This window comes from Mesoplodon densirostris, chromosome 6 (genome assembly GCF_025265405.1).
Source record: "Mesoplodon densirostris isolate mMesDen1 chromosome 6, mMesDen1 primary haplotype, whole genome shotgun sequence".
NCBI lineage: Eukaryota > Metazoa > Chordata > Mammalia > Artiodactyla > Ziphiidae > Mesoplodon > Mesoplodon densirostris.
The window spans coordinates 105,557,565-105,577,108 of NC_082666.1; positions in this window are offsets into that span (position 1 = coordinate 105,557,565).

The window sequence follows — 19,544 nt, forward strand, 5'->3', positions numbered from 1 at the left end:
GCAAAGCACCCCGAGTCCAATGAAGTGTGATCATAGAAAGGCCCAGTGTGGCTGACAGTCTCCAGTCGTCAGTCAGAGAGTGCTGCTCAATGTGCTGTGGGGTCAAGGTGGAAACAAACTGGAGAATGTGGGAGGAGCCCGGCTCTCCCCCTTGGGAAGGCAACTTCGTCGCAGCTTCCAAGCCGCCTGAAAAACCACACCACCAGGATACTATTCACTCCACAGGTGCCTCTGAGGAGCAGTGAGGTTTTCCAAAAGAAACCACGTGCTTGCGATTCCTTCCTGGGAGCTCACCCCAGGAGCATTCTGTAGCTAAAGTGCCAACTACATGTGACCTCTTGTCTCAAGGTAAGGTGCACGGTGTCCCATTGCCAGAGATAGGGGTGCACCGCTCTCCAGGAAGTCTTAGTCAGTGGACGCCTTTACCTTTAGTATGCCTCACAGCGCTCAAGACTCTCACGTGGGCACTTGTTTCCAAGGAAGTACACGGTGTACCCAAAGCCTTCTGAGCACAATCAAGGGATACACCGCTCTGGGAACCTCATCCCTCACTGTGCAGTTGGAAGGGCCGGGGACTAATGTGTTCTCTATGGCTGGCGTTCCACAGCTTTGAAGCGGCCTCAGGAACGCGGTTCTTGGCAGGCTTTTGTTCCAGGTGTGTCGGCCATATTGTGGAAACCTAAGCTGCCCTGAAAGAAACCACCGGGGCTCCGAAGCAGGCTGGGGACTCCTGCTCGACGTCTCTCTAAGTGATGCAGAAACCGGCCTTTAGGTCCAGCCCGAAATAGAGATTTACCCTGAGCATTGCTAGGCATTTGGAACATCCAAAGTCACCTAGGCCTACTGAGGGCATTTAGAGGCTTATGCCATTCGCCCCATGCAGAACACACTGCATCCAAAAGTTTCATCACAGGAGGCCGAACTGCGTTCCAAGGGTCTCCTTTGGATTGTCAGAGAAGATAGGTGTATGTGCTGGGTGATCCCGTTTGTAGTTGAGAAGCCTGGAAGAAGGCAGTATTCCCCCCGTTTGACAGGTAGATAGTGGCGGCCTCAAGGCTGACTGAAAGACAATGTTGTTACCCGTCTTCTAGTCACCCTGAGGAATGCCTCCGTGAAGAAACTGCGTTTTCGCCTATGAATCCAGGTGGTCTCCAGTGCCTTGCTAGGAGCTCATCCCACGCTGGCCCTAGCTAAAGCGCAAAGTAAAGGCGACCCGTGGCCTCAAGGTAAGCACGGGTGATTCCTGTCAGCAAAGTTTTGTGTGCAGCCATCTCCATGAACCCTGACTCGATGCTAGAGTGCTTTAACTACGCTAACGGCTTTCCGTAGGCCTAGGAGAGTCACGTATGAATTCCCTCCTGAGGGAGAGCGTGTGCACCGTGAGTCGCCTTTTCGTTTTCCCGAGCACCATAACACAGCACAGGCTGTTGGGGTCAACTCTTTCTACGCATGTGGAAGGGCAGTGAACTGATTCTCGCTTGCAGGGCGGGCTGTGTGCACGTGTTAGGCAGCCCCCAGGGCAACAATTTGGCCAGTATTACCCATTCAACCTGGCTCTCCCTCTGGGGAGGCCCTCTGAAGTGCACTGAAAGAATCCCTGAGGCTAAAGTGCCTCCTGGCAACTCTCACCTGTCACTCTCTATTGTGACACAAGGTACACGGTAGGTCTAGCCTGAGAGAAAATACAGAAAAACCGGTAAAATTATGAGGCATTTGGTCAATCCAAAGTCACGTAGGCCTGACTAAGTCATTAAGCGGGTAATAATGCTCTTCGTGGCATGCAAAGCACCCCGAGTCCAATGAAGTGCGATCATAGAAAGGCCCAGTGTGGCTGACAGTCTCCAGTCGTCAGTCGGAGAGTGCTGCTCAATGTGCTGTGGGGTCAAGGTGGAAACAAACTGGAGAATGTGGGAGGACCCCGGCTCTCCCCCTTGGGAAGGCAACTTCATCGCAGCTTCCAAGCCGCCTGAAAAACCACACCACCAGGTTACTATTCACTCCACAGGTGCCTCTGAGGAGCAGTGAGTTTTTCCCAAAAAACCACGTGCTTGCGATTCCTTCCTGGGAGCTCACCCCAGGAGCATACTGTAGCTAAAGTGCCAAATACATGTGACCTCTGGTCTCAAGGTAAGGTGCACAGTTTCCCATTGCCAGAGATAGGGGTGCACCGCTCTCCAGGAAGTCTTAGTCAGTGGACGCCTTTACCTTTAGTATGCCTCACAGCGCTCAAGACTCTCACGTGGGCACTTGTTTCCAAGGAAGTACATGATGTACCCAAAGCCTTCTGAACACAATCAAGGGATACACAGCTCTGGGAACCTCATCCCTCACTGTGCAGTTGGAAGGGCCGGGGACTAATGTGTTCTCTATGGCTGGCGTTCCACAGATTTGAAGCGGCCTCAGCAACGCGGTTCTTGGCAGGCTTTTGTTCCAGGCTTGTCAGCCACATTGAGGAAACCTAAGCTGCCCTGAAAGAAACCAGCGGTGCTACGATGCAGGCTGGGTACTCCTGCTCGACGTCTCTCTAAGTGATGCAGAAACCGGCCTTTAGGTCCAGCCCGAAATAGAGATTTACCCTGAGCATTGCTAGGCATTTGGAACATCCAAAGTCACCTAGGCCTACTGAGGGCATTTAGAGGCTTATGCCATTCGCCACATGCAGAACACACTGTATCCAAAAGTTTCATCGCAGGAGGCCGAACTGTGTTCCAAGGGTCTCCTTTGGATTGTCAGAGAAGATAGGTGTATGTGCTGGGTGATCCCGTTTGTAATTGAGAAGCCTGGAAGAAGGCAGTATTCCCCCCGTTTGACAGGTAGATAGTGGCGGCCTCAAGGCTGACTGAAAGACAATGTTGTTACCCGTCTTCTAGTCACCCTGAGGAATGCCTCCGTGAAGAAAGTGCGTTTTCGCCTGTGAATCCAGGTGGTCTCCAGTGCCTTGCTAGGAGCTCATCCCACGCTGGCCCTAGCTAAAGCGTGACGTAAAGGCGACCCCTGGCCTCAAGGTAAGCACGAGTGTTTCCTGTCAGCAAAGTTTTGTGTGCAGCCATCTCCATGAAACTGACTCGATGCTAGAGTGCTTTAACTCCGCTAACGTCTTTCCGTAGGCCTAGGAGAGTCACGTATGAATTCCCTCCTGAGGGAGAGTGTGTGCACCGTGAGTCGCCTTTTCGTTTACCGAGCACCATAACACAGCACAGTCTGTTGGGGTCATCTCTTTCTACGCATGGGGAAGGGCAGTGAACTGATTCTCGCTTGCAGAGCGGGCTGCGTGCGCGTGTTAGGCAGCCCCAGGACAATGATTTGGCCAGTATTATCCATTCAACCTGGCTCTCCCTCTGGGGAGGCCCTCTGAAGTGCACTGAAAGAATCCCTGAGGCTAAAGTGCCTCCTGGCAACTCTCACCTGTCACTCTCTATTGTGACGCAAGGTACACGGTAGGTCCAGCCTGCGAGAAAATACAGAAAAACCGGTAAAATTGTGAGGCATTTGGTCGATCCAAGGTCACGTAGGCCTGACTAAGTCATTAAGCGGGTAATAATGCTCTTCGTGGCGCACAAAGCACCCCGAGTCCAATGAACTGCGATCATAGAAAGGCCCAGTGTGGCTGACAGTCTCCAGTCGTCAGTCAGAGAGTGCTGCTCAATGTGCTGTGGGGTCAAGGTGGAAACAAACTGGAGAATGTGAGAGGAGCCCGGCTCTCCCCCTTGGGAAGGCAACTTCATCGCAGCATCCAAGCCGCCTGAAAAACCACACCACCAGGATACTATGCACTCCACAGGTGCCTCTGAGGAGCAGTGAGTTTTTTCCAAAAGAAAACACGTGCTTGCAATTCCTCCCTGGGAGCTCACCCCAGGAGCGTACTGTAGCTAAAGTGCCAACTACATGTGACCTCTGGTCTCGAGGTAAGTTGCACAGTTCTCCATTGCCAGAGATAGGGGTGTACCGCTCTCCAGGAAGTCTTAGTCAGTGGACGCCTTTACCTTTAGTATGCCTCACAGCGCTCAAGACTCTCACGTGGGCACTTGTTTCCAAGGAAGTGCACGGTGTACCCAAAGCCTTCTGAACACAATCAAGGGATACACAACTCTGGGAACCTCATCCCTCACTGTGCAATTGGAAGGGCCGGGGACTAATGTGTTCTCTATGGCTGGCGTTCCACAGCTTTGAAGCGGCCTCAGGAACGCAGTTCTTGTCAGGCTTTTGGTCCAGGCGTGTCGGCCACATTGAGGAAACCTAAGCTGCCCTGAAAGAAACCAGCGGGGCTCCGATGCAGGCTGTGGACTCCTGCTCGACGTCTCTCTAAGTGATGCGGAAACCGGCCTTTAGGTCCACCCCGAAATAGAGATTTACCCTGAGCATTGCTAGGCATTTGGAACATCCAAAGTCAGCTAGGCCTACTGAGGGCATTTAGAGGATTATGCCATTCGCCCCATGCAGAACACACTGCATCCAAAAGTTTCATCGCAGGAGGCCAAACTGTGTTCCAAGGGTCTCCTTTGGATTGTCAGAGAAGATAGGTGTATGTGCTGGGTGATCCCGTTTGTAGTTGAGAAGCCTGGAAGAAGGCAGTATTCCCCCTGTTTGACAGGTAGATAGTGGCGGCCTCAAGGCTGACTGAAAGACAATGTTGTTACCCGTCTCCTAGTCACCCTGAGGAATGCCTCCGTGAAGAAAGTGCGTTTTCGCCTGTGAATCCAGGTGGTCTCCAGTGCCTTGCTAGGAGCTCATCCCACGCTGGCCCTAGCTAAAGCGTGAAGTAAAGGCGACCCCTGGCCTCCAGGTAAGCATGAGTGTTTCCTCTCAGCAAAGTTTTGTGTGCAGCCATCTCCATGAACCCTGACTCGATGCTAGAGTGCTTTAACTCCGCTAACGGCTTTCCATAGGCCTAGGAGAGTCACGTATGAATTCCCTCCTGAGGGAGAGCGTGTGCACCGTGAGTCGTCTTTTCGTTTTCCCGAGCACGATAACACAGCACAGGCTGTTGGGGTCAACTCTTTCTATGCATGTGGAAGGGCAGTGAACTGATTCTCGCTTGCAGAGCGGGCTGTGTGTGCGTGTTAGGCAGCCACAGGGCAACGATTTGGCGAGTATTACCCATTCAACCTGGCTCTCCCTCTGGGGAGGCCCTCTGAAGTGCACTGAAAGAATCCCTGAGGCTAAAGTGCCTCCTGGCAACTCTCACCTGTCACTCTCTATTGTGACGCAAGGTACACGGTAGGTCCAGCCTGAGAGAAAATACAGAAAAACCAGTAAAATTGTGAGGCATTTGGTCGATCCAAGGTCACGTAGGCCTGACTAAGTCATTAAGCGGGTAATAATGCTCTTCGTGGTGAGCAAAGCACCCCGAGTCCAATGACGTGCGATCATAGAAAGGCCCAGTGTGGCTGACAGTCTCCAGTCGTCAGTCAGAGAGTGCTGCTCAATGGGCTGTGGGGTCAAGGTGGAAACAAACTGGAGAATGTGGGAGGAGCCCGGCTCTCCCCCTTGGGAAGGCAACTTCGTCGCAGCTTCCAAGCCGCCTGAAAAACCACACCACCAGGATAATATTCACTCCACAGGTGCCTCTGAGGAGCAGTGAGTTTTTCCAAAAGAAACCACGAGCCTGCGATTCCTTCCTGGGAGCTCACCCCAGGAGCGTACTGTAGCTAAAGTGCCAACTACATGTGACCTCTGGTCTCGAGGTAAGTTGCACAGATTTCCATTCCCAGAGATACGGGTGCACCGCTCTCCAGGAAGTCTTAGTCAGTGGACGCCTTTACCTTTAGTATGCCACACAGCTCTCAAGACTCTCACGTGGGCACTTGTTTCCAAGGAAGTGCACGGTGTACCCAAAGCCTTCTGAGCACAATCAAGGGATACACAGCTCTGGGAACCTCATCCCTCACTGTGCAGTTGGAAGGGCCGGGGACTAATGTGTTCTCTATGGCTGGCGTTCCACAGCTTTGAAGCGGCCTGAGGAACACGGTTCTTGGCAGGCTATTGTTCCAGACGTGTCAGCCACATTGAGGAAACCTAAGCTGCCCTGAAAGAAACCAGCGGGGCTCCGATGCAGGCTGGGGACTCCTGCTCGACGTCTCTCTAAGTGATGCAGAAACCGGCCTTTAGGTCCAGCCCGAAATAGAGATTTACCCTGAGCATTGCTAGGCATTTGGAACATCCAAAGTCACCTAGGCCTACTGAGGGCATTTAGAGGCTTATGCCATTCGCCCCATGCAGAACACACTGCATCCAAAAGTTTCATCGCAGGAGGCCGAACTGTGTTCCAAGGGTCTCCTTTGGATTGTCAGAGAAGATAGGTGTATGTGCTGGGTGATCCCGTTTGTAATTGAGAAGCCTGGAAGAAGGCAGTATTCCCCCCGTTTGACAGGTAGATAGTGGCGGCCTCAAGGCTGACTGAAAGACAATGTTGTTACCCGTCTTCTAGTCACCCTTAGGAATGCCTCTGTGAAGAAAGTGCGTTTTCGCCTATGAATCCAGGTGGTCTCCAGTGCCTTGCTAAGAGCTCATCCCACGCTGGCCCTAGCTAAAGCGCGAAGTAAAGGCGACCCCTGGCCTCAAGGTAAGCACGAGTGTTTCCTCTCAGCAAAGTTTTGTGTGCAGCCATCTCCATGAAACCTGACTCGAAGCTAGAGTGCTTTAACTCCGCTAACGGCTTTCCATAGGCCTAGGAGAGTCACGTATGAATTCCCTCCTGAGGGAGAGCGTGTGCACCGTGAGTCGCCTTTTCGTTTTCCCGAGCACCATAACACAGCACAGGCTGTTGGGGTCAACTCTTTCTATGCATGGGGAAGGGCAGTGAACTGCTTCTCGCTTGCAGAGCGGGCTGTGTGCGCGTGTTAGGCAGCCCCAGGGCAACGATTTGGCCAGTATTACCCATTCAACCTGGCTCTCCCTCTGGCGAGGCCCACTGAAGTGCACTGAAAGAATCCCTGAGGCTAAAGTGCCTCCTGGCAACTCTCACCTGTCACTCTCTATTGTGACGCAAGGTACACGGTAGGTCCAGCCTGAGAGAAAATACAGAAAAACAGGTAAATTGTGATGCATTTGGTCGATCCAAGGTCACGTACGCCTGATTAAGTCATTAAGCGGGTAATAATGTTCTTCGTGGCGCGCAAAGCACCCCGAGTCCAATGAAGTGCGATCATAGAAAGGCCCAGTGTGGCTGACAGTCTCCAGTCGTCAGTCAGAGAGTGCTGCTCAATGTGCTGTGGGGTCAAGGTGGAAACAAACTGGAGAATGTGGGAGGAGCCCGGCTCTCCCCCTTGGGAAGGCAACTTCGTCGCAGCTTCCAAGCCGCCTGAAAAACCACACCACCAGGATACTATTCATTCCACAGGTGCCTCTGAGGAGCAGTGAGTTTTTCAAAAGAAACCACGTGCTTGCGATTCTTTCCTGGGAGCTCACCCCAGGAGCATACTGTAGCTAAAGTGCCAACTACATGTGACCTCTGGTCTCAAGGTAAGTTGCACAGTTTCCCATTGCCAGAGATAGGGGTGCACCGCTCTCCAGTAATTCTTAGTCAGTGGACGCCTTTACATTTAGTATTCCTCACAGCGCTCAAGACTCTCACGTGGGCACTTGTTTCCAAGGAAGTACACGGTGTACCCAAAGCCTTCTGAGCACAATCAAGGGATACACAGCTCTGGGAACCTCATCCCTCACTGTGCAGTTGGAAGGGCCGGGGACTAATGTGTTCTCTATGGCTGGCGTTCCACAGCTTTGAAGCGGCCTCAGGAACGCGGTTCTTGGCAGGCTTTTGTTCCAGGCTTGTCAGCCACATTGAGGAAACCTAAGATGCCATGAAAGAAACCACCGGGGCTCCGATGCAGGCTGGGGACTCCTGCTCGACGTCTCTCTAAGTGATGCAGAACCCGGCCTTTAGGTCCAGCCCGAAATAGAGATTTACCCTGAGCATTGCTAGGCATTTGGAACATCCAAAGTCACCTAGGCCTACTGAGGGCATTTAGAGGCTTATGCCATTCGCCCCATGCAGAACACACTGCATCCAAAAGTTTCATCGCAGGAGGCCGAACTGTGTTCCAAGGGTCTCCTTTGGATTGTCAGAGAAGATAGGTGTATGTGCTGGGTGATCCCGTTTGTAGTTGAGAAGCCTGGAAGAAGGCAGTATTCCCCCCGTTTGACAGGTAGATAGTGGCGGCCTCAAGGCTGACTGAAAGACAATGTTGTTACCCGTCTTCTAGTCACCCTTAGGAATGCCTCTGTGAAGAAAGTGCGTTTTCGCCTATGAATCCAGGTGGTCTCCAGTGCCTTGCTAAGAGCTCATCCCACGCTGGCCCTAGCTAAAGCGTGAAGTAAAGGCGACCCCTGGCCTCCAGGTAAGCACGAGTGTTTCCTGTCAGCAAAGTTTTGTGTGCAGCCATCTCCATGAACCGTGACTCGATGCTAGAGTGCTTTAACTCCGCTAACGGCTTTCCGTAGGCCTAGGAGAGTCACGTATGAATTCCCTCCTGAGGGAGAGCGTGTGCACCGTGAGTCGCCTTTTCGTTTTCCCGAGCACCATAACACAGCACAGGCTGTTGGGGTCAACTCTTTCTACGCATGGGGAAGGGCAGTGAACTGATTCTCGCTTGCAGAGCGGGCTGTGTGCGCATGTTAGGCAGCCCCAGGGCAACGATTTGGCCAGTATTACCCATTCAACCTGGCTCTCCCTCTGGGGAGGCCCTCTGAAGTGCACTGAAAGACTCCCTGAAGCTAAAGTGCCTCCTGGCAACTCTCACCTGTCACTCTCTATTGTGACGCAAGGTACACGGTAGGTCCAGCCTGAGAGAAAATACAGAAAAACCGGTAAAATTGTGAGGCATTTGGTCGATCCAAGGTCACGTAGGCCTGACTAAGTCATTAAGCGCGTAATAATGCTCTTCGTGGCGTGCAAAGCACCCCGAGTCCAATGAAGTGCGATCATAGAAAGGCCCAGTGTGGCTGACAGTCTCCAGTCGTCAGTCAGAGAGTGCTGCTCAATGTGCTGTGGGGTCAAGGTGGAAACAAACTGGAGAATGTGAGAGGAGCCCGGCTCTCCCCCTTGGGAAGGCAACTTCGTCGCAGCTTCCAAGCCGCCTGAAAAACCACACCACCAGGATACTATTCACTCCATAGGTGCCTCTGAGGAGCAATGAGGTTTTCCAAAAGAAACCACGTGTTTGCGATTCCTTCCTGGAAGCTCACCCCAGGAGCATACTGTAGCTAAAGTGCCAACTACATGTGACCTCTGGTCTCGAGGTAAGGTGCACAGTTTCCCATTGTCAGAGATAGGGGTGCACCGCTCTCCAGGAAGTCTTAGTCAGTGGACGCCTTTACCTTTAGTATGCCTCACAGCGCTCAAGACTCTCACGTGGGCACTTGTTTCCAAGGAAGTACACGGTGTACCCAAAGCCTTCTGAGCACAATCAAGGGATACCCAGCTCTGGGAACCTCATTCCTCACTGCACAGTTGGAAGGGCCGGGGACTAATGTGTTCTCTATGGCTGGCGTTCCACAGCTTTGAAGCGGCCTCAGGAACGCGGTTCTTGGCAGGATTTTGTTCCGGGCGTTTCAGCCACATTGAGGAAACCTAAGCTGCCCTGAAAGAATCCAGCGGGGTTCCGATGCAGGCTGGGGACTCCTGCTCGACGTCTCTCTAAGTCATGCAGAAACCGGCCTTTAGGTCCAGCCCGAAATAGAGATTTACCCTGAGCATTGCTAGGCATTTGGAACATCCAAAGTCACCTAGGCCTACTGAGGGCATTTAGAGGCTTATGCCATTCGCCCCATGCAGAACACACTGCATCCAAAAGTTTCATCGCAGGAGTCCGAACTGTGTTCCAAGGGTCTCCTTTGGATTGTCAGAGAAGATAGGTGTATGTGCTGGGTGATCCCGTTTGTAATTGAGAAGCCTGGAAGAAGGCAGTATTCCCCCCGTTTGACAGGTAGATAGTGGAGGCCTCAAGGCTGACTGAAAGACAATGTTGTTACCCGTCTTCTAGTCACCCTGAGGAATGCCTCCGTGAAGAAACTGCGTTTTCGCCTGTGAATCCAGGTGGTCCCCAGTGCCTTGCTAGGAGCTCATCCCACGCTGGCCCTAGCTAAAGCATGACGTAAAGGCGACCCCTGGCCTCAAGGTAAGCACGAGTGTTTCCTGTCAGCAAATTTTGTGTGCAGCCATCTCCATGAACCCTGACTCGATGCTAGAGTGCTTTAACTCCGCTAACGGCTTTCCATAGGCCTAGGAGAGTCACGTATGAATTCTCTCCTGACGGAGACGGTGTGCACCGTGAGTCGCCTTATCGTTTCCCTAGCACCATAACACAGCACAGCCTGTTGGGGTCATCTCTTTCTACGCATAGGGAAGGGCAGTGAACTGCTTCTCGCTTGCAGAGCGGGCTGTGTGCGCGTGTTAGGCAGCCCCAGGGCAACGATTTGGCCAGTATTACCCATTCAACCTGGCTCTCCCTCTGGGGAGGCCCACTGAAGTGCACTGAAAGAATCCCTGAGGCTAAAGTGCCTCCTGGCAACTCTCACCTGTCACTCTCTATTGTGACGCAAGGTACACGGTAGGTCCAGCCTGAGAGAAAATACAGAAAAACAGGTAAATTGTGATGCATTTGGTCGATCCAAGGTCACGTACGCCTGATTAAGTCATTAAGCGTGTAATAATGCTTTTCGTGGCGCGCAAAGCACCCCGAGTCCAATTAAGTGCGATCATAGAAAGGCCCAGTGTGGCTGACAGTCTCCAGTCGTCAGTCAGAGAGTGCTGCTCAATGTGCTGTGGGGTCAAGGTGGAAACAAACTGGAGAATGTGGGAGGAACCCGGCTCTCCCCCTTGGGAAGGCAACTTTGTCGCAGCTTCCAAGCCGCCTGAAAAACCACACCACCAGGATACTATTCACTCCACAGGTGCCTCTGAGGAGCAGTGAGGTTTTCCAAAAGAAACCACGTGCTTGCGATTCCTTCCTGGGAGCTCACCCCAGGAGCATACTGTAGCTAAAGTGCCAACTACATGTGACCTCTTGTCTCGAGGTAAGGTGCACCGTGTCCCATTGCCAGAGATAGGGGTGCACCGCTCTCCAGGAAGTCTTAGTCAGTGGACGCCTTTACCTTTAGTATGCCTCACAGCGCTCAAGACTCTCACGTGGGCACTTGTTTCCAAGGAAGTACACGGTGTACCCAAAGCCTTCTGAGCACAATCAAGGGATACACAGCTCTGGGAACCTCATCCCTCACTGTGCAGTTGGAAGGGCCGGGCACTAATGTGTTCTCTATGGCTGGCGTTCCACAGCTTTGAAGCGGCCTCAGGAACGCGGTTCTTGGCAGGCTTTTGTTTCAGGCATGTCGGCCACATTGAGGAAACCTAAGCTGCCCTGAAAGAAACCACCGGGGCTCCGATGCAGGCTGGGGACTCCTGCTCGACGTCTCACTAAGTGATGCGGAAACCGGCCTTTAGGTCTAGCCCTAAATAGAGATTTACCCTGAGCATTGCTAGGCAATTGGAACATCCAAAGTCACCTAGGCCTACTGAGGGCATTTAGAGGCTTATGCCACTCACCACACGCAGAACACACTGCATCCAAAAGTTTCATCGCAGGAGGCCGAACTGTGTTCCAAGGGTCTCCTTTGGATTGTCAGAGGAGATATGTGTATGTGCTGGGTGATCCCGTTTGTAGTTGAGAAGCCTGGAAGAAGGCAGTATTTACCCCGTTTGACAGGTAGATAGTGGCGGCCTCAAGGCTGACTGAAAGACAATGTTGTTACCCGTCTTCTAGTCACCCTTAGGAATGCCTCCGTGAAGAAAGTGCATTTTCGCCTATGAATCCAGGTGGTCTCCAGTGCTTTGCTAGGAGCTCATCCAACGCTGGCCCTAGCTAAAGCGCGAAGTAAAGGCGACCCCTGGCCTCAAGGTAAGCACGAGTGTTTCCTGTCAGCAAAGTTTTGTGTGCGGCCATCTCCATGAACCCTGACTCGATGTTAGAGTGCTTTAACTCTGCTAAGGCTTTCCGTAGGCCTAGGAGTGTCAGGTATGAATTCCTTCCTGAGGGAGAGCGTGTGCACCGTGAGTGGCCTTTTCGTTTCCCGAGCACCATAACACAGCACAGGCTGTTGGGGTCAACCATTTCTACGCATGGGGAAGGGCAGTGAACTGATTCTCGCTTGCAGAGCGGGCTGTGAGCGCATGTTAGGCAGCCCCAGGGCAACGATTTGGCCAGTATTACCCATTCAACCTGGCTCTCCCTCTGGGGAGGCCCTCTGAAGTGCACTGAAAGTATCCCTGAGGCTAAAGTGCCTCCTGGCAACTCTCACCTGTCACTCTCTATTGTGATGCAAGGTACACGGTAGGTCCAGCCTAAGAGAAAATACAGAAAAAGCAGTAAAATTGTGAGGCCTTTGGTCGAGCCAAGGCCACGTAGGCCAGACGAAGTCATTAAGTGGGTAATATTGCTCTTCGTGGTGTGCTAAACACCCCGAGTCCAATGAAGTGCGGTCATAGAAAGGCCCAGTGTGGCTGACAGTCTCCAGTCGTCAGTCAGAGAGTGCTGCTCAATGTGCTGTGGGGTCAAGGTGGAAACAAACTGGAGAATGTGGGAGGAGCCCGGCTCTCCCCCTTGGGAAGGCAACTTCATCGCAGCTTCCAAGCCGCCTGAAAAACCACACCACCAGGATACTATTCACTCCACAGGTGCCTCTGAGGAGCAGTGAGTTTTTCCAAAAGAAACCACGTGCTTGCGATTCCTTCCTGGGAGCTCACCCCAGGAGCATACTGTAGCTAAAGGGCCAACTACATGTGACCTCTGGTCTCGAGGTAAGGTGCACACTTTCCCATTGCCAGAGATAGGGGTGCACCGCTCTCCAGGCAGTCTTAGTCAGTGGACGCCTTTACCTTTAGTATGCCTCACAGCACTCAAGACTCTCACGTGGGCACTTGTTTCCAAGGAAGTGCACGGTGTACCCAAAGCCTTCTGAGCACAATCAAGGCATACACAGCTCTGGGAATATCATCCCTCACTGTGCAGTTGGAAGGGCCGGGGACTAATGTGTTCTCTATGGCTGGCGTTCCACAGATTTGAAGCGGCCTCAGCAACGCGGTTCTTCGCAGGCTTTTGTTCCAGGCGTGTCGGCCACATTGAGGAAACCTAAGCTGCCCTGAAAGAAACCACCGGGGCTCCGATGCAGTTTGGGGACTCCTGCTCGACGTCTCTCTAAGTGATGCGGAAACCGGCCTTTAGGTCCAGCCCGAAATAGAGATTTACCCTGAGCATTGCTAGGCATTTGGAACATCCAAAGTCACCTAGGCCTACTGAGGGCATTTAGAGGCTTATGCCACTCACCCCATGCAGAACACACTGCATCCAAATGTTTCATCGCAGGAGGCCGAACTGTGTTCCAAGGGTCTCCTTTGGATTGTCAGAGAAGATAGGTGTATGTGCTGGGTGATCCCGTTTGTAGTTGAGAAGCCTGGAAGAAGGCAGTATTTCCCCCGTTTGACAGGTACATAGTGGCGGCCTCAAGTCTGACTGAAAGAAAATGTTGTTACCCGTCTCGTAGTCAACTTTAGGAATGCCTCCGTGAAGAAAGTGTGTTTTCGTCTATGAATCCATGTGGTCTCCAGTGCCTTGCTAGGAGCTCATCCCACGCTGGCCCTAGCTAAAGCGCGAAGTAAAGGCGACCCCTGGCCTCAAGGTAAGCGCGAGTGTTTCCTGTCAGCAAAGTTTTGTGTGCAGCCATCTCCATGAACCCTGACTCGATGCTAGAGTGCTTTAACTCTGCTATGGCTTTCCGTAGGCCTAGGAGAGTCACGTATGAATTCCCTCCTGAGCGAGAGCGTGTGCACTGTGAGTGGCATTTTCGTTTCCCGAGCACCATAACACAGCACAGGCTGTTGGTGGCAACTCTTTCTACGCATGGGGAAGGGCAGTGAACTGATTCTCGCTTGCAGAGTGGGCTGTGAGCGCGTGTTAGGCAGCCCCAGGGCAACGATTTGGCCAGTATTACCCATTCAACCTGGCTCTCCCTTTGGGGAGGCCTTCTGAAGTGCACTGAAAGAATCCCTGAGCCTAAAGTGCCTCCTGGCAACTCTCACCTGTCACTCTCTATTGTGACGCAAGGTACACTGTAGGTCCAGCCTGAGAGAAAATACAGAAAAACCGGTAAAATTGTGAGGACTTTGCTCGAGCCAAGGTCACGTAGGCCTGACTAAGTCATTAAGCGGGTAATAATGCTCTTCTTGGCACGCAAAACACCCAGAGTCCAATGAAGTGCGGTCATAGAAAGGCCCAGTGTGGCTGACAGTCTCCAGTCGTCAGTCAGAGAGTGCTGCTCAATGTGCTGTGGGGTCAAGTTGGAAACAAACTGGAGAATGTGGGAGGAGCCTGGCTTTCCCCCTTTGGAAGGCAACTTCGTCGCTGCTTTCAAGCCGCCTGAAAACCACACCACCAGGATACTATTCACTCCACAGATGCCTCTGAGGAGCAGTGAGTTTTTCCAAAAGAAACCACGTGCATGCAACTCGTTCCTGGGAGCTCACCCCAGGAACATACTGTAGCTAAAGTGCCAACTACATGTGACCTCTGGTCTCGAGGTAAGGTGCACAGTTTCCCATTGCCAGAGATAGGGGTGCACCGCTCTCCAGGAAGTCTTAGTCAGTGGACGCCTTTACCTTTAGTATGCCTCACAGCGCTCAAGACTCTCACGTGGGCACTTGTTTCCAAGGAAGTGCACGGTGTGCCCACAGACTTCTGAGCACAATCAAGGCATACACAGCTCTGGGAACATCATCCCTCACTGTGCAGTTGGAAGGGCCGGGGACTAATGTGTTCTCTATGGCTGGCGTTCCACAGCTTTGAAGCGGCCTCAGGAACGCGGTTCTTGGCAGGCTTTTGTTCCAGGCGTGTCAGCCACATTGAGGAAACCTAAGCTGCCCTGAAAGAAACCACCGGGGCTCCGATGCAGTTTGGTGACTCCTGCTCGACGTCTCTCTAAGTGATGCGGAAACCGGCCTTTAGGTGCAGCACGAAATAGAGATTTACCCTGAGCATTGCTAGGCATTTGGAACATCCAAAGTCACCTAGGCCTACTGAGGGCATTTAGAGGCTTATGCCAATCACCCCATGCAGAACACACTGCATCCAAAAGTTTCATCGCAGGAGGCCGAACTGTGTTCTAAGGGTCTCCTTTTGATTGTCAGAGAAGATAGGTGTATGTGCTGGGTGATCCCGTTTGTAGTTGAGAAGCCTGGAAGAAGGCAGTATTTCCCCCGTTTGACAGGTAGATAGTGGCGGCCTCAAGGCTGACTGAAAGACAATGTTGTTACCCGTCTCCTAGTCACCTTTAGGAATGCCTCCATGAAGAAAGTACATTTTCGCCTATGAATCCATGTGGTCTCCAGTGCCTTGCTAGGAGCTCATCCCACGCTGGCCCTAGCTAAAGCGCGAAGTAAAGGCGACCCCTGGCCTCAAGGTAAGCACAAGTGTTTCCTGTCAGCAAAGATTTGTGTGCGGCCATCTTCATGAACCCTGACTCGATGCTAGAGTGCTTTAACTCCGCTAACGGCTTTCCGTAGGCCTAGGAGAGTCACGTATGAATTCCCTCCTGAGGGAGAGCGTGTGCACCGTGAGCCGCCTTTTCGTTTCCCGAGCACCATAACACAGCACAGGCTGTTGGGGTCAACTCTTTCTACGCATGGGGAAGGGCAGTGAACTGATTCTCGCTTGCAGAGCGGGATGTGTGCGCGTGTTAGGCAGCCCCAGGGCAACGATTTGGCCAGTATTACCCATTCAACCTGGCTCTCCCTCTGGGGAGGCCCTCTGAAGTGCACTGAAAGAATCCCTGAGGCTAAAGTGCCTCCTGGCAACTCTCACCTGTCACTGTCTATTGTGACGCAAGGTACACTGTAGGTCCAGGCTGAGAGAAAATACAGAAAAACCGGTAAAATTGTGAGCCCTTTGGTCGAGCCAAGGTCACGTAGCCCTGACTAAGTCATTAAGCGTGTAATAATGCTCTTCGTAGCACGCAAAACACCCCGAGTGCAATGAAGTGCGGTAATAGAAAGGCCCAGTGTGGCTGACAGTCTCCAGTCGTCAGTCAGAGAGTGCTGCTCAATGTGCTGTGGGGTCAAGTTCAAAACAAACTGGAGAATGTGTGAGGAGCCCGGCTTTCCCCCTTTGGAAGGCAATTTCATTGCAGCTTCCAAGCCGCCTGAAAACCACACCACCAGGATACTATTCACTCCACAGGTGCCTCTGAGGAGCAGAGGTGCCGTGTTTTGGAAGAGGAAATGCTTACAGTCTTCGCTACAGCCTGCCATGGAGGAGGCAGTTCGCTCCTCGTGGGAATCCCTGCATAAAGAAGTTCATTCGTGGAAGAGCCGAAAGAGTACACAGTGGGAGAAAAGCTGCTTGTGTTACCCCTGCAACTAAAGAAGAGTTCTACCGTTAAAACTGCGCGGTTTGGGAGAGGATATGCTTACAGTCCTCGCTACAGCCTGCCATGGTTGAGGCAGTTCGCTCCACGGGGGAAACCCTGGATATACAAGTTCATTCGTGAAGAGACCTGCAACTAAAGCAGAGTTCTTCGGGTAAAACTGCGTGTTTTGGGAGAGGAAATGCTTACAGTCTTTACGGGAGCCTGCCTTCATTGAGGCAGTTCGCTGCACATGGGACAACCTGCATATTGAAGATTATTCGGGGAAGGGCACATTGTATAAGGTGTGGGACAATTGCAGCTTGTGTTCCACCTGCAACTAAAGCAGAGTTCTTCGGGTAAAAGTGCCGTGTTTTCAGAGAGGAAATTCTTAGAGACCACAGTAGTGCCTGCCATTGCTGAGGCAGTTCGCTCCACGCGGGAAACCATTCTTATAGAACAAGTTCATTAGGGGAAGTGCCCATTGTGTACACTGTGGGAAAAAAGATGCTTGTGTTCCCCCTGCAACTAAAGCAGAGTTCTTCGGGTAAACCTGCCTGATTTGGTAGAGGATATGCTTACAGTCCTCACTACAGCCTGCCATGGTGGAGGCAGTTCGCTCCTCGTGGGAATCCCTGCATAAAGAAGATCATTCGTGGAAGAGCCCAAAGAGTACACAGTGGGAGTAATGCTGCTTGTATTCCACCTGCAACTAAAGCAGAATTCTTTGGTAAAACTGCCGTGTTTTGTAAGAGGAAATGCTTACAGTCCTCGCTACAGCCTGCCTTGGTTGAAGCAGTTCGCTCCACGTCGGAAATCCTGCATATAGAAGTTCATTAGTGGAAGAGCCCAAAGAGTACACAGTGGGAGAAAAGCTGCTTGTGTTCCCCCTGCAACTAAAGCAGAATTCTACCGTTAAAACTGCGTGGTTTGGGAGAGGATATGCTTACAGTCCTAGCTACAGCCTGTCATGGTTGAGGCAGTTCGCTCCACGTGGGAAACACTGCATATACAAGTTCATTCGTGAAGAGACCAAAGAGTACACAGTGGGAGAAATGCTGCTTCTGTTCCACCTGCAAATAAAGCAGAGTTCTTCGGGTAAAACTGCGTGTTTTGGGAGAGGAAATGCTTACAGTCCTTCCGGGAGCCTGCCTTCATTGAGGCAGTTCGCTGCACGTGGGACACCCTGCATATTGAAGATTCATTCGGGGAAGGGCACTTTGTATAAGGTGTGGGACAAATGCAGCTTGTGTTCCACCTGCAACTAAAGCAGAGTACTTCGGGTAAAAGTGCCGTGTTTTCAGAGAGGAAATTCTGAGAGACCACAGTAGTGCCTGCCATGACTGAGGCAGTTCGCTCCACACGTGAAACCGTTCTTATAGAACAAGTTCATTAGGGGAAGTGCCCACTGTGTACACTGTGGGAGAAAAGATGCATGTGTTCCCCCTGCAACTAAGGCAGAGTTCTTCGGGTAAACCTGCGTGATTTGGTAGAGGATATGCTTACAGTCCTCGCAACAGCCTGCCATGGTGGAGGCAGTTCGCTCCTCGTGGGAATCCCTGCATAAAGAAGTTCATTCGTCTAAGAGCCCAAAGAGTACACAGTGGGAGTAATGCTGCTTGTATTCCACCTGCAACTAAAGCAGAATTCTTTGGTAAAACTGCCGTGTTTTGTAAGAGGAAATGCTTACAGTCCTCGCTACAGCCTGCCTTGGTTGAGGCAGTTCGCTCCACGTCGGAAACCCTGCATATAGAAGTTCATTCGTGGAACAGCCCAAAGAGTACACAGTGGGAGAAATGCTGCTTGTGTTAGACCTGCAAGTAAAGCAGAGTTCTTCGGGTAAACCTCCGTGTTTTGGGAGAGGAAATGCTTACAGTTCTTACGAGAGCCTGCCTTCATTGAGGCAGTTCGCTGCTCGTGGGACATCCTGCATATTGAACATTCATTCGTGGAAGGGCCCTTTGTATAAAGTGTGGGACAAATGCAGCTTGTGTTCCACCTGCAACTAAAGCAGAGTTCTTCGGGTAAAAGTGCCGTGTTTTCAGAGAGGAAATTCTTAGAGACCACAGTAGTGCCTGCCATGTCTGAGGCAGTTCGCTCCACGCGGGAAACAATTCTTATAGAACAAGTTCATTAGGGGAAGTGCCCATTGTGTACACTGTGGGAGAAAAGATGCTTGTGTTCCCCCTGCAACTAAAGCAGAGTTCTTCGAATAAACCTGCGTGATTTGGTAGAGGATATGCTTACAGTCCTCACTACAGCCTGCCATGGTGGAGGCAGTTCGCTCCTCGTGGGAATCCCTGCATAAAGTAGTTCATTCGTGTAAGAGCCCAAAGAGTACACAGTGGCTGGTTGAGGCAGTTCGCTCCATGTCGGAAATCCTGCATATAGAAGTTCATTCTTGGAAGAGCCCAAAGAGTACACAGTGGGAGAAAAGCTGCTTGTGTTCCCCTGCAACTAAAGCAGAGTTCTAGCGTTAAAACTGCGTGGTTTGGGAGAGCATATGCTTACAGTCCTCGCTACAGCCTGCCATGGTTGAGGCAGTTCGCTCCACGTGGGAAACCCAGCATATACAAGTTCATTCGTGAAGTGACCAAAGAGTACACAGTGGGAGAAATGCTGCTTGTGTTCCACCTGCAACTAAAGCAGAGTTCTTTGGGTAAAACTGCGTGTTTTGGGAGAGGAAATGCTTACAGTCCTTACGAGAGCGTCCCTTCATTGAGGAAGTTCGCTGCTCGTGGGAAAACCTGCATATTGAACATTCATTCGGGGAAGGGCCCTTTGTATAAAGTGTGGGACAAATGCAGCTTGTGTTCCACCTGCAACTAAAGCAGAGTTCTTCGGGTAAAAGTGCCGTGTTTTCAGAGAGGAAATTCTTAGAGACCACAGTAGTGCCTGCCACGGCTGAGGCAGTTCCCTGCACACGGGAAACCATTCTTAGAGAACAAGTTCATTAGGGGAAGTGCCCATTGTGTACACTGTGGGAGAAAAGATGCTTGTGTTCCCCCAGCAACTAAAGCAGAGTTCTTCGGGTAAACCTGCGTGATTTGGTAGAGGATATGCTTACAGTCCTCGCTACAGCCTGCTATGGTGGAGGCAGTTCCTTCCTCGTGGGAATCCCTGCATAAAGAAGTTCATTCGTGTAAAAGCCCAAA